General features: G+C 36.5%; 1 protein-coding gene across 1 annotated transcript in view; it reads left to right on the top strand.

Moving 5' to 3' along the window:
• The first annotated feature begins 10,906 nt into the window (after nucleotides 1-10,906).
• The window catches only part of LOC148941921 (charged multivesicular body protein 6-A-like), a 52,170-nt gene continuing 49,519 nt past the window's right edge, over nucleotides 10,907-13,557 (top strand). Inside the window, exon 1 of the mRNA XM_089103080.1 lies at nucleotides 10,907-11,013. The gene's annotated coding sequence lies outside the window, so the exon portion shown is untranslated. The remainder of the gene's footprint in view (nucleotides 11,014-13,557) is intronic.

The raw sequence follows: 13,557 nt of genomic DNA, 5'->3' as shown, positions 1-13,557 counted from the left end.
CTTAGCTAAAAACAAGCCCACAATACTGTTTCTTTGATCTAGCCATTCGGTTATGAGGTAGAACAATCTTAGCAAATAGAGAGTAGTGCACTTCCTTTCAGACAGCCGTACTTGAGTGGGTTAATTCAAAGGCTAATTTGAAAAAGAAGGTCATAGCAAATGAACGATTCAGTTACTTTGGCTAGGTTAGGAGCATTCGTGATTGGTCGCAGTTACTCACAAGATTTTAAAGCTTTGACTTTGGTTATAACTCGTGTGCATACATTTTTCCAAGCCTGAGGAAATCTTTTTCCCTCAAAACACCGGTTACTCGCTGAAATGACGGATTTGGGCGAAAAACTGCATATTCAAATCAGAAAGTTCACTAGCAGTTTTCCAAGATACGAAAAGCAGTTCTTTTTCAATATCTCAATTTCTTTAAAGACCGAACATTCCGTTACTTCTACAATAAATTCTTCGGAAGGATAACGTACGAGGGTTTCAATTTCACAGTTGTTGATGGAAGGCTAAGTGGTGCAGAGTGTTAAGAAAATATTTTGACCTCAGTAAATGTAACCTGTGATTCGCTATGTAATTTCACTGGTTAGTTTCTTTCAGGTTAAATTTAGACCTCAGCATGCCATTTCCTATGATCAGTATTCATTTAACATGCCACATTTAACTGACCACTGGAGTGAAGCTTGCAGTGGATCATGTAAATCTCTGGAATTTCTTGCGTCACCCATGATTTGTTGCTATCGCTCAATCTTACAGTTTTTGTTGGAAAGTGTTTATGATACTTGTTTAGAATTGAGGGTATCTACTTTCATCTTAATGTCTGTCACTTTCCTCAAAGTTAAAACTTTCCTCAAAGTTAAAAGCGTCTGAAGGAACAGATAGATTATTTGGAAAGGGCTTGGTTGGTAATTATAGTCGTTTTATCTTCCGAAAATTATCTGTAGCCTTCCTCAGAATAAAGAAATGGTCTGAGTTTTGGAGTGAACCAAGAGACCGCAGGGGTTTTAGAATGATCGGCCCCATTTTTAAAAATAATATCCAGTATACTACCGCTTTGGTGGGTGGGAATCTTAACAGTTTGCTTTAAGTCAAGCATAGATGACACCCATTGCTTATTACTTTGATTAAAGTCACCAGCAATTATGAACGTGGGCGTAGCGTATTGGTGGCAAAAATTATTGATACTAGTTTAACGGTATTGTATTACTTCCTTGTACCATTAGAGCAGTAATCAACGGCTATTATGACACAGGAGAATTATCTAGACAGAAAACGGCTTACAATCAGCGCAGATCACTTCATGGCAGGAATAAGTGCGCTCACTTAGTAATTTACGAGGTAAAATACCTCGGAAGTGTAGGCTGACACCTCTGCCACCGCGCTCTCAGCTGTGTTCTCGTCTTGTTTTAAAACAAAAAAACAACTTTATAACCTTTTTTAAGGTTGCCCCTACTAACAGGGCTAATAAATTTGGTAGCGTGATACAAACTGAGGCTTGGGTAAGAAATCGGTACTCAGAATTCAGTGATAACTGAATTTATTTACAAAAGAAGATAAAAGGAGAAATATTCTAATTCTGATTATGTTGAATATTTCCAAACCTCTTCTAGGTCTAAGGTCTAATGATCTACTTGTTCAATCCACCAATGTTTACCGAAAAGAAAAAGATTAAGTTAATCTTATACTAACGAATGTTTCTACTTCAAAAGGTTATACTTGAACAGCTAGTCAAAGCTTGAGTTCTGGGTTATTAAAATCCTTCAGTTCAACATATTGTTGAGCTAAGCTAAGAATAACCGTACTTGTTTTTAATTCAATTTTCATTAACCAAAACCAAGAGATTCTCTTATTATTTCTTGAAAACGGTTGTGTATTCCTTTGACCTTTATTAAGCTTCAACTTTAGCAAGGAAAACTTAATTGAAAATATCTGGACATAAAGGTTTAGAAATTCTCAATCTGATAATATTGTTCCCTTTTCTCCTAACCTACCTGTTTAAAAATTAAGGTCACCTTTGTATAAACATGCAGTACGGGATTAATGAAATGAAAGAACGATTAAAAAGGGAACGGTGTTCCTCTTTTCTTCTTATTTTAACTTTTATCTTCAAACTTTTATCCCCAAGGGGAATTCAGACAGACAGTGGTAGTTTATCGTAATTACAAAGTAAAACACTTACTCCTTGTTTGCTCCAAAAAGATTACCCAGTTTTCGTCTTGAATCCCTATTTCAAGTTCTGTCGTATTTTGTTCTTCTTTGCTCTCATTGGCCAGAGACCAGTTTAATGTAATCCTCATAATAGTTCTTTGTTCAAAAGATTAGTTTCCGCCTTCTCTATTAAAATCCTGTTTTTGTCATGTGATAAAAGTCGCGTAATGCTTCTTGCCATTGACCCCTTGAGTTTGAAACGGAGGTCCGGTATTTGCATTTTATGGCCCTTGATGGATCAAAGGTATTCTTATTCAAATGTAATGTTGTTTCCTTACACAAAGAAAATTAATGCTTCGTTTCCTTTATAATTACACAAAAGTCATACTTTGCTATTTTTTACAATTTAGTCAGGTTATGATGGCTTTCCCACATTCTCACACTTTGATAAACCAGTTTCATTTGTAATGTTCAAACACTGAGCTATTGCTGTGATTCGGTTTCAGGTCTGTCCAATAAGGGCCTTCAGTTCGTCCATCTTGTTGTTTAATGACCCAGCACTGCACAGTAAGAAATTTAGCAAATTTACCTTTGCCAAGATTAATTTTTTTAAAATTAGTTTTTCTACTGAAAGTAAGGAGCAACGAGGGGGCTGCCCCCATCCTCAATACCTTGCTCTTATAAAATAAGCTCAATATCCTTGCTCTTGTACCTTGCTCTTTATAAAAGTTTCCTTTTCTAGTGAAACGGCTCTTGTGTTTCAGGAGTCGTTATTAAACAATCGGGACAAACTGTCAAACTTTAGCTCACAGACCAAGGTATTGAGGAGGGGGGGCAAGTCCTTTATATAGAGAATAATTTTTGTTCGTTTTCAGTTTTAATGTTGCTCCTTACTTTCAATAGAGAAAATATGTTCTTATTTAACTTCTGATAAAATAATGCCGGTAAATCTGGACAAACCTCCAAGAAAAATTCCCTTCCCTTACAGAAAACTTCTCCTTGGAAAGTTCCTCCCACGTAAAATAACCCTCCCCGTAAACGTCCCTCCGGGCACGTCCATCCTCGCTGAAAATCACCCCCCCTCCGTAAAATTTCGTGCGGACGATTCAGCCTGAGAAAGTTTTTTTAGGCTAATAATTTAGTGTCTAATTGTTCTTATGATCACTCTAGTAATCCCCCCTTCCGTGGAAATTCTCGCTAAAAATTAGAAGCCGTTGAACATTTCCCCCAGAACATCTCCACATGCAACATTAAGTTGACAAAGAGAAAGTAATGCAAATAAAAATAATCTTGCTTAGGAATTTTGTAAAATTCCCACAGCGTAAAATTTCCCTTGAAAAGTTCACCCACAGAAGTTACCCTTCTCTCTTAAAATTTTCTCCACGGAGACCCACCCCAAGCACAATATCCCCCCCCCGAAATGTGTCATCATCCTTTCAAATAGTGAGTAGTATACATAAACAATAAACAAATTTTATAACTTAACGATATGTCCCAGGAACTATGGGGATTAATGGTATATCCACAGCCATAGTTTATGTACCATCAAACTATACTGGACAAAAGGGTTGTATAAAAATTTTGATTGGACTATTTCAGGGAAAGGGGCTTTGAGAAGGCGGCTTAGTACCCTCCAAAACTTTTCTTTACTTATAGAGGGCGTTCAAATTTTTAATTATCGTTTGAATCCGCCGTCTCTCGATTCTCTAGGACCATTGGTTTGATGCAAATAGTGACAAAGACCACACTGCCTTTCCATCATAATCAATAAGTAGAACAAAAGGGAAATTTTCATACAAGACAGCGGAGCGCAGCTTTAAATGAATATTTTGACCCTCTATCCAAGGGCCGTCGTCAGCAAAACAAAGGAAGAGAATAAAAAACAATATAAAAGAAACTTACATTAAAATTAAATCATTAAAAATGAAAGGTTTCTTTTAAAAAATGTTTTAAAACCGCCCTAATATCATTACTTCAAGGAAGTTCAACCAAGACTTCCTTGTTCTTCCTTGAAGCAATGATATTAGGGCTGTTTTAAAACATTTTTTTTTAAAAACCTTTCCGTTTTAATGATTGAATTTTAATGTAAGTTTCTTTTATATTGTTTTTTATTCTCTTCATTTCTTATTCTGAGGATAGCCCTTGGATATAGGGTTGAAATATTCATTTAAAGTTGCGTTCCACTGTCTTGTATAAAAAAAATTCCCTGTTGTTTTACTTACTGATTATCACTGGTTTGATGCGATCACCCTTGAACAAAAACACGCATCCGTGATCTTTCTTCTGGTAGAAAAAAATCCACATTTTTGAAGAAAGGAGCTTTGAACCCCCGTGTAACTGAACCACCATGAAACTGAAGCACCTTGCAACTGAATCCTCATGTAACTGAACCATCGAACAACTGAACCATTGAACTCAATCTTTCAGTTTTTCAGTATTCTAGAAATATGAGTCAATATCATTGGGAAAAACACAAAGTTAGAATTTTTACATGTTCAACTTTGTTGAAGTTGTTTGCTTCTTAGAGTCATTAAATAAAAAAAACTAGTTTTTTTAACTGAAAGTAAGGAACGACGTTAAAACTTAAAACGAACAGAAATTATTCCGTATATGAAGGGGGCTGTCCCCTCCTCAACGCCTCGCTCTTTACGCTAAAGTTTTTTTATTGTTTAAAAAAATAGAGTTGTGAGAAAGTCAAACTTTAGCGTAAAAAGTGAGGCGTTGAGGAGGGGTCAGCCCCCTTCATATACGGAATAATTTCTGTTCGTTTTAACGTCGTTCCTTATTTTAAGTTAAAAAAACTTTTTTTTTATTTAATTTTTGAACGTTTTTGAATTAATGCAGGTTTTGATTGTGGCTCACCGTACATGAATAATTAAAACAAAATTTCATATTATTTGGTTAAATGGCTTTCTCGAAACTTGTTTAATTTTATTTACGAACGTTTTTATTAGTAATAAATATACGTAACTTAGAATTAACTTACGTAACGAACTTCTATATTCATAAATTTTTAACACGTATATTAGGGGGTTCGCCCCCTAGTCAATACCCTGCTCTTTAAACTGTAGTTCGAATTTTTTTTTCCAGTTCTTTAAAAATGACCACTTAATCACAATCAGTTGATCAGTTGAAAAACTTGTTTTTTTTTTATTTAATTCCTGATCTTTTTCTTTAATAATGCTGGGAAATCCGGCGCGCCCTTCATAGCCATGTCCCGGCCCCCCTGAGCACTTCCTTCATGGAAAGCTGGCCCTTCCATATAGCCCCCGACCCTCTCCTTCCCCCACCGACCCGAAAAAAGCTCCGCTGAAAAAGTCTGTATACTTCCCAATAACCAATACTATATGTTAACATTGAGTAAAGTTCATAACTTTCAGCCCTCCCCTGGGGACTTTGGGGGATCAAGTCATCCTAAAAGACATTTTTATCATATTTTCGACCATGCTGAACAAAATGGCAATCTCAAAATTTTGATCAGATGACTTTGGGAAAAAAAATGAGCGTGGGAGGGGGCCTTATTGCCCTCCATTTTTTGGTCACTTTGAAATGGAAATATAACTTTACGTTTCTGTGACAATAAGCCCTCCTACGATATTCTCGGCCCAAGGGAACGAAACTAACACCCCTGGGCATAAGAAAACCAAACAAAACAAACAAACAAACAAATAAACACGCATCCGTGATCTTTCTTCTGGCAAAAAATGCAAAAATCCACATTTTTGTAGATAGGAGCTTGAAACCTCTACAGTAGGGTTCTCTGATACGCTGAATATGATGGTGTGATTTTCATTAAGGTTCTATAACTTTTAGGGGTCTTTCCCCCTTTTTTTGAAAATCAGCCAAATTTTCTCAGGCGCGTAACTTTTGATGGGTAGCAGTAAACTTGATGAAAGTTATATATTTGAAATCAGCATTGAAATCTGATTCTTTTGATATATCTATTGATATCAAAAACCCGTTTTCTAGAGTTTCGGTTACCATTGAGCCGGATAGCTCCTTACTTACAGTTCGTTACCACGAACTGTTTGATGATATAAACGCCTGTCAAGATCATTCATGAAAAAGCTTTGTTTTATCTTTGCAAAAAAAAGATTATCCAAAGTCACAAACTATCAAAGCTTATTTATTTCCCTTTTTTTCAGATGAATCAGACCTTTCTGGACGTTAAGTAATAAGCATATGTGTTGAAGCATATTTTCTGCAATGGGATTCTCTGTTTGTTTTGTAGCTACGGAGAAAGGGAGATACCTCAAAAGGTGCTTTTTAATGCCAAAGCATCTCAGGTCAACTCTCAGGAGGAAGAAATTGTTTTATAATCCCTAGGCAGTTCTATTCCTTTTATATAAATTTAAAGCGATTTTATTACCACAAACCTCGAGGGGTATTTTTCGGGGGGAGATTTATACGGAAAGGTATTTTCCAGGGGGGAGGTTTTTTCCGTGAGTTAGTATTTCCCAGAGGTGTTTTACACAGGAGGTGTTTTTCTCGGGAGGGGAAGGGGATTCTTGCCTCCAATCACTTTTGACTTTTAAAAAGGTTACTAAAACTTTCAATTTCTAATTGAATAGTAAAACGTAATTGAAAAAAAATCCACAGTCCTTGGGGTAAGGACTGTTGGTTATTAGAAGTTACCCATTGTTAAAAATTAAGGTTCTTACAGGAGGGATGGTATTTCAAACTTCGAAGAAGGCTCATTCGATTGGAAATTGAAATTTCAAGTTTAATTTTGAAGAATCAGAGGTAATCAGAGGACAATCATTCTCTCCCACTTAACCGGCATTTTCCCTCCAAATGCATCCAATCCAAATAAAAAAAATTAAAAATTCAAAATAGACTAATGATCAAAGAACCGTGGCTTTGGGTTTAACAATCCCACCCGCAGCTCCTAGAGCAAGGGCTGTACGTTAAGCTAATTACTTAATGTTAACCCACAAGGTATAATGGAAAATATTTTTGTATGATCCTGGAGGGGGGGGGAGGGTGCTAATGTGATTGGAAATAAAAAATGTCCAGTTTACTTTTTAAGAGTTAAAAGTGATCAAAGAGCTTCAACCTCCCATCCTCTTTTCCCCCCAAATACATCCAATCGATAATTTTGAGATGACCATTCTAGTTAAAACAGATCAGAGGTTAAATAACTCTGTCTCCAGGGTTCACATTCCCTAGCCCCTCCTGCCAGGGCTGTAAGCTACAAGACAGTGGAATGCGAACGAAAAACAAAAGTTTTGACCCTATATCCAAGGGCCTTCCTCAGCAAAACAAATGAAAAAAGAAAAATTAAAAAGGAACACTGTGAATTTCTTTTATATTTTTTCTTCATTTGTTTTGCTGAGGACAACCCATAGATATAGGGCCGAAATATTCATTTGAAGTTGACATTCCACTGTCTTGTAAAAAAGTTTCCCTATTGTTCTACTTGCTGTTTATGATGGAAAGCCCCTGAAATCTTTAATACTGAAATCGTCAGCAAGCTTCTTTCTAAGGCAGGAAGTGCAAGAACATCAATGGCAGATTCTTTTTTTTTGCACTAGCTGCAGCACAGGGGCGTGATTATGACCTATCAAACCTCGTAATTTGAGTGCTATAAACTTTGAGTTACTCGTAATCACTCTTAGATTTGTTTTTTGTTTTGTGTATCAATAGACGAATCAAACACCATTTTTCCATGATGAGGAGGGAGGCTAGAATTCAGAATTTAATTGAAGATATCTGTTATTTGGCCAAGGAGCCTTGAGGCTTGAGTCATTTTCGATGTTCTTCGACGAAAAGCTATCGAACTTCGCTTTCTAAGTATTAATCTAAATTAGTTTAGACACAGGTGGTTTTGTATTCCAAGAGCTTAACTTCCAACAAAAAAAAGAGCATGAGGTTCCTTGATTTTTACTTTTGCTGTAGTCTCGCTAACAACCAGTGGGATATTAGTTTTTAGAAAAGTTCCTATATTTTCCGCCGATGACCATATGATATCTTGAATAACACCCTTGCTTATATTTTATCAACTGTGTTGCTGTTTATGGTGTTAAGTTTGGCTTGAATAACACTCTCAAGAGTCTCAACATTAATATCGTAATATGTAGTACTTGGTGCTAGAGATGAGTATTGTGAACTGGACGGATGGCATAAATTTCAGCATATCCAGAGGTTTCTTATAGTAAATTGCATTCGGGTATGTCCAAAGAGTTAACGCTAAAATATCATCACACCTTGACCCCGGCGCCACGCCGATGAGGGAAGACCGGCGGCGGCAGGGCCAAAAACAGCAGCAGTGCCGCGCCGCTGGTCCGCCTCCGGTAAGATGTCAGTGGCGCGCCACCGGCACGATCAATGTTGACCGCTAAAATTAATGTTTTCATCGGTCATTCTCAAATCACAGCTTAAATTTACAACAGACTCGGGCCTATTCATGAGTCCAAAACTTCATAAGTCGCTGGCTGGAAACTGGTCTTCTTTGTTATTCATCAAGAGAGGTAGAAATCTGTTAGAAACGAAATGGCTGTGGCGTTTCAGAACCCTTGCCATTATAGTTGAAGTATCTATTAGCTATGTATTCTTCACATAAACAATTATCAAAATTAGTAGTTTTTTTTTCATCGAGCATTACTGCATATAAAACTTCGAATACCGTATCACAAAATTCGTCAGTTATCTTGGTAAAAACTTTGAATATAAGTTTGAACTTGTAAGCTTAATTTTTTATAATACCCTTTGCCAATATCTGTTTTGTCACCTTTAAAACAGTTGAAATGTGTGAATTTGACATTGATTGTTTTTTTTTTGCTCTTTTGGATTCATAAAAAGCCTTCCCTGTATTAAAAACTGTTTTTTAACAATAATTTAAAAAATGTATTTTAAGTTTTTTGTCGCTTCTTTATAGAATAGATGTCATATAGACTAATGCTGAACTGCTGTTTTTTTTGTTGCTTTTGGCTGGTCCTTTGGATATTATTCATGTTTTTTGGGGGATTCATTCCAAATTATAAACTCATAAATACCTAATATCAGTTAAATTATAAACTGCTTCTAAAAGGAGTAAATTTATCAAATTGGAAAATACATGATGAACACTTCAAATGAGAACATTTCAATCACAATGAAACAAAAAACACTCAATGGTTTATTCGGGGTGAAGAAAAATGAAGTGCCCGCTATTTTCTTAGGTAAAAAATGAAAAGCTCATCCAGGAAGATGTTGAGATTTTCTTCCTAGTTCGTCACTTTTACCCCAAGCAAAATGTTAAGAGACTTAATATCAGTTATTGAGTTTAAGCTTTGATTTCCAAATGCTCACATTTTCAATGCTCGCAAAAATTGCCACTTTGATAGGATACCGTCTCTACTTTTAATTAAAAAAAATTAAATTTTTAGCATCCCTGCTTTCAATAAAAAAAAATTGAAATACTATAATTTAAATGTAATACCTCCCCTCCCCCCTTTGGATACCACCTTGATAGGTTACCGTATTATCTTTAAATTAAAAAAAATATATACTTAATAATTAACTAGGTCACTATATGGTTCAAACAAACACGCGAAATAGCTATAAACTGCTTAGTATTCCTTGAAAAAAACTCAGGGTATGAGTTAAGGGGTACAATTACAAAAATGTCAAAATTATTCAGATATACCTCTAATTATTGGAAAACTGAGTCATAGATTCGCTGTGGCATTCAATAAGATCTAAAGAATATAGTTAAAAGGGAGCACACACAAAAACCTAATTAGGCCAGTAGACTATGAGAAATTGCAAAATACTCAAGACAATGAACAAGTCCCAATGGGTGGCCCTGGGTCCATAAAAATACTTCAATGGTTTCCCGGGGGATTTGATATAATTTTTACCTGTCTCCATTTTAAATGAAAAAATAATTATTTTTTTAGCATCCCTGCTTTCAATTGAAAAAATTGTATCCCCCTATCCCCCCCCCCTATGGGCCATAATTTACAATTTTTTTATGAATCATATTTTTGGTTGGGGTAACTTCTGTTTCGATCTTCAATTCCCCAACCTTGTACATAGGTTAGTCTATAGTTAAATTTTGTCTCAATAGAAGATTTTTTTGGGAGGAGGGGGGAGTAAAATGTTTCTATAAAGAAGTTTGTATTTTCTTTAATCTATCAGGCGTTCAACAATTGTGCATTAAACATTAAGAAAATGTTATCTAAAAACAGCAAAAGAAAACAAAATTCTGCAAACCTACGATTCAGCTGTAGAAACAATCTGTCGACTATCAATTGCAAAATCCAAATTAACGAACAAGAGAGTGGTGAAGAATTATGGTATGCAAAGTAATATTTGGCAGGAAAAGTCACTGGTGATAAATTGCTAGAGGTGGCACCGTGATTGGGTGATTTTGGGGGATTCGGGGAACCAACTTCTTTTTAAGGCTGACGCATAGATTTTCGGGAAAATACCCGAAAATTCAAGGATAGTGCAAGCCCTGCTTGATTTCTAATCAAGAAAATTGAAATACTAAACCACACGAGAAAGAAAAGCTCCAACTTTGCCGTTCACGCATAAAGAATTGCCTCAAAATTCATTCAGTTAGCCGAATGCCGCCGCCCCTGCCGGTGCCCCTGTAGCGTGCCGGTGGCGTAGTAAAACTTCGCTAGCGGTCGACCGGGCCTCTCGTTGGCGGCGTTCGGTCGATCCACCGGTGCGGCGCCGGGATCTAATCAGAGCACAAAATCCTTTGAAGTCAACGTAACCAAAAATGCTCCGACTCTGGACCACCCCATTTCGAGCAAACATTGTTTGGCAACGCAACTTTTATACAGCGTGAATTTTAAACTACCCAGTGCGTGAACTAGTGCACTTTCAAACTAATCGCACAGGCTGCATAAATTAGTTCCTAAGTCTTTGTGTGCTGTAAGTCATTTTTTTTCAATGAAATTAGATAGTAAATTTTTCGGTAAAATTCTACTTTTGGCTTTCTTGGGAAGGGGTTAGGTTAGGGAAGTGAAACTTTCAGGGATGGGTCAATAGGCTAGGCTAAAGTATGTCCCAGGAAGGTAATTTGAAGTACCCAACCCCACTCCCTCTCCCTCTAGAGGGCCCTGACCTTTGATGACATTTAAAAATCTGTGTGTTATAAAAGTGAGGTAATTTTTTACCAAATCATATTAGGCCATTGACTTACAAATAAAGTGAATATATGGTAGCCTACCACTTGATGCATTTTTTTATGCTCTACAATTAGAATAATCATTTTTTTGGAAATGAGTTTTTAGCCCCCACCCCTATATAGGCTATACCAATTCAGGGTATTTATTTGCACATTAGGGGGATGGGGAGAAAGCTTACCTCTCATTCACATAAAAAATAAAATTTACCTTGGAAAAATTCTACTTTAGCTACTTTTGGCTATTTTGGGAAGGGGTTAGGTTAACCAACGATACTTTAAAGCCCAGCGCCTGCTAGCGCCCAAAGAACCCAAATTCATTAATACTTTAGTGCCCAGCGCCTAGAACCCACAGCTCCCAACTGGAAAAATATATACTAATATTACCTTTTGCACAGCAAATTTATAGTCCATTTCTTCGTTAATTAGTAATTTAAAAAAAGTATCATATCTGAAGTTAGCAAATCACAGATGTTGCAGGCATACACAAAAGAATTCTACTACTCACAAAGATATATTCAATTTATGTCAGCAAGTGCATTGTGTTGGCAAGGTGAATATGGCAAAGAGAGATCATTATCAATTACAGGAGGGGATATTTGACTTCTGTTGGCAAACGCATTTCACAAAGAGGCAATTTGCATGTTACAAATATTTGAGATATGTCATTCAGTGTTGGCTCCCACACCATCTGTGATTTGCTAACTTTAGATATGATATTTGGCTTCTGTCGGCAAACACATTTTGCAGAGACATATCAAGTTACAGGAGAGATCAAATTCGGGTTCTTTCTGGGCATTCAGAAATATTTCAAATATGTCATTCATTTTTGGGTTCTGATAATTTAAAAATGCTTGTATTACATGCATGCGGGCGTTAGCCTTGCTTGAGCTTATGATGCCCTATACAGTGTTTTTTTTTAAGTGAAAAATAATTCATTCTTATATTTTCGGCCAAATAAGTATTCAAATAATCAATTTATTGTCAGTATAATTTTATTTTTAACTTGGGCACAGATTCAAAAGTAAATAAACACCAGATCGCCTGGGATTTTGCGAGTTCGCAAGTTCCTTGCGCTTTTTCTTCTTTGCCTCCAGTAAAAATTGCTATTTAAAGAAGAAAGAAGAATTTGCTGTACCAAAGGTAAAATAACTTACTATTTGCTTTTATGAATTGATATGAATTGCTTTTATGAATTGCTTGTATTTATCTTCCAAGTTTGGAGCTGTGGGCGCTATGGGTTCTTGGGCGCTAAAGTAAATTTTGCTTTGATCCTGGAAGCTAGATCTGGTTTCAGCAAAGGTTTATATTTAACATTGAATCTGACGCCCAAGTTAAAAATAAAATTATACTGACAATAAATTAATTATTTGAATACTTATTTGGCCGAAAATATAAGTATAGATTATTTTTCACTTGATAAAAACACTGTATAGGGCATCATGAGGCCAAGGAAGGCCAATGCCCAAAGTCAGAAGCAAGCAAAGGTTTATATTTACCTTTGAATCTGGCGCCCAAGTTAAAAATAAAATTATACTGACAATAAATTGATTATTTTAATACTTATTTGGATAAAAATACAAGTAGGAATTATTGTGGAGCCAGATTGTTTTTTTTTTATTTATAAAAGATGGTTCAATCAGTTTTTTTAGTCTAAAGCTCTTTTTTGATCCTGGGCACTTGGACTCTGGAAGCTGAGAAGCTTCCAGAGTGAAGCTTCCTTCACTTGGACTCTGGAAGTATCAAAGCTTTGATCCTGGAAGCTAGATCTGGTTTCAGCAAAGGTTTATATTTACCTTTGAATCTGGCAACCAAGTTAAAAATAAAATTATACTGACAATAAAAATAAATCTAACAATCGAAAATAAATGTGGTCTGCTTCAAGGGGAAGACTCGGAGACCCCTCCTACTCCCGTTTCTGAGGGGGGGTGGGGTCAATTTTGGAGGGATAACAAAAATGCTGAGAATCAAAAATACAGTGTGATCTGGCTCAAGGGGAAGGCTCAGCTGCCCCTCCTTTCCTTCCCCCATTTCTGAGGGCAGGGGAGGGAGGGGTCAATTTTGGAGGGAAAATCAAAAATGTTCAGAATCGAAAATAAAGCGTGATCTGCCTCAAGGGGAAGGCTCAGCAGCCCCTCCTTCCCCCATTTCTAAGGGCAGGCGAGGGGGGGTCAATTTTGGAGGGAAAACCAAAAATACTCAGAATCGAAAATAAACGGGATCTGCCTCAAGGGGAAGGCTCAGCGGCCCCTCCTTCTCCCATTTCGGAGGGCAGGGGTGGGGGGGTCAAT

The sequence above is a fragment of the Artemia sp. Qi Xiang Cuo genome, chromosome 17 (genome assembly GCF_049724085.1).
Source record: "Artemia sp. Qi Xiang Cuo chromosome 17, ASM4972408v1, whole genome shotgun sequence".
Classification (NCBI taxonomy): domain Eukaryota; kingdom Metazoa; phylum Arthropoda; class Branchiopoda; order Anostraca; family Artemiidae; genus Artemia; species Artemia sp. Qi Xiang Cuo.
Note: the sequence above shows the minus strand (reverse complement) of the source record. Positions and strands in the feature narration are given on the sequence as shown.